The sequence below is a fragment of the Mustela nigripes genome, chromosome X (genome assembly GCF_022355385.1).
Source record: "Mustela nigripes isolate SB6536 chromosome X, MUSNIG.SB6536, whole genome shotgun sequence".
Lineage (NCBI taxonomy): Eukaryota > Metazoa > Chordata > Mammalia > Carnivora > Mustelidae > Mustela > Mustela nigripes.
This window is the reverse complement of record NC_081575.1, coordinates 65,032,880-65,034,898: the sequence shown is the minus strand read 5'-3', so window position 1 is coordinate 65,034,898 and position 2,019 is coordinate 65,032,880. Positions and strand designations below refer to the sequence as shown.

Sequence of the window (2,019 nt, the reverse complement as noted above, 5' to 3'; positions counted from 1 at the left end):
TATATCTTTCAAAACATCGAAGAGAAGGATAAGTATATTCATAGAATTTGTTATATTAATCATCATACATACAATTTTATCTCTCTTCATTTGTTCTTTTTTTCAAGATACTATTTTCCATAGAGAATTGTTTAAGCTAATGCTTTAAATTTAAGTCAGAACACAATTTAATATATGATTCATAGCATGCCTATCAGATATTCTTTTTTTTTCTTTTCAGTGTAACAGTATTCATTGTTTTTGCACCGCACCCACTGCTCCATACAATCCGTGCCCTCTCTAATACCCACCATCTGGTTCCCCCAACCTCCCACTCCCCGCCCCTTCAAAACCCTCAGATTGTTTTTCAGAGTCCATAGTTTGTTCTTGTGGATTCTGAATATCATCTGGTTTCATTTCCAAGAATTATTTTCATTAATCCAAGATATCTGTTTCTACTCCCAATGAAAGAATACACATTGATTCATGTGGTTGTTTTCTAAGTCAACTTAAGTGAAGTTTTAAAATTTTCTTACTCTACTGACAGCATTTGGTGGCAGAATGTCTCATAGGAAACTCTCCCTTCCCAGGCATGGGTCCCTGGGCTTCTCGCCCCAGAAACACAGTGACTGGCACCATGGAAGTTGACTTGCATCCCCAAGGATGACTCTATTCACCTCACAGCTTTCCTCATCTACAGTGCTGGCATGACTCACGTTGTGTGAGGGGTCAACAGGCCAGAATCCAGGTGAAAAAGAAGGAAATTGTGGAAGACGTGACCATTGTGGAGGTACCATCCACGGTAGTTGTGGACATGATGGGCTATGAAGAAACCACTCAAGGTCTCTGTGTTTAAGACCATCTTTGCTGAGCACATTCATGATGAGTTAAAGGGCACTTCTATAAGAATTGGCATCAGTCTAAGACTTTCAACCAAATACTGCAAGTGGCAGGATGATGACTGGCAAGCAGCAGCTAGAGAAGGACCTCAACAGCATGAAGAAGTACAGACAAATCATCTGTGTCATCACCCACACCCAGATGCCCCTGCTTCCTCTATGCCAGAAGAAAGCCCACCTCATGGAGATCCAGGAGACTAGATGCACAGTGACTGAGAAGCTGGAATAGGCCCATGAGAACCTGGAACAGTAGGTTCTTATGAACCTAGTGTTTGGGCAGGATGAGATGATAGATGTCATTAGTGTCACCAGCCACTGGCACACCAAGAAGCTACCCTGCAAGACCCACCAGGAACTGTGCAAGGTGGGCTGTATTGGGGTATAGCATCCTGCCCAAGTGGCCTTCTCCGTGCAATGGGCTGGGCAAAAAGTCTACCATCACTGCACTGAGATCAACAAGAAGATCTACAAGGTTGGCCAGGGCTACCTCATCAAGGATGGCAAACTTATCAAGAACAATGTTTCCACTGATTTTGATCTGACAAGAGCATCAACCCTCCATGTTGGCTTTGTCCACTATGATGAAGTGTCCAATGACTTTGTCATGCAGAAAGGCCATGTGATGATAACCAAGAAGCAAGTGCTTACTCTCCACAAGTTGTTGCCCGTGCAGATCAAATGACAGGCCCTGGAGATTAACCTTAAGTTCATTGACATCACCTCTAAGTTTGACCATGGCTGATTCCAGACTGTGAAGGATAAGGAAACATTCATGGGACTACTTATGAAAGAACAAACTGGAAGAAGCAGCTGCTTAATGTCAAGAGCAGCTTGCACAACTGCTGGGATTTCAATAAACATTATCTTCCAGGGGAGAAACAAATTCTTCTAAAAGAAAGAAGAAACATGCAATTATACTGTCTTTTACTAATTATCTACATGAGTGACTCGGATGTATCTATACTGGTGCTCTGGGGTGTGTGTGTGTGTATGGATTTAATTACTATCTGGTGTCACCTGATCTTTGCCTTTGCCTTTGTATTTCTTGTAATACATATTTATTAGCCATGTGTTTTCTTTTTACTTAAATGATAACATCTTTATTTCACCTTCAGTTTCGAGTGATAGTTTTGGATATAAT

At 41.6% G+C, this 2,019-nt stretch overlaps 1 pseudogene; it reads left to right on the top strand.

Annotated features, from left to right (window-relative positions):
- Positions 1-376: 376 nt before the first annotated feature.
- LOC132007093 (large ribosomal subunit protein uL3-like) lies at positions 377-1,770 on the top strand (annotated as a pseudogene).
- The last annotated feature ends 249 nt before the right edge of the window (positions 1,771-2,019 follow it).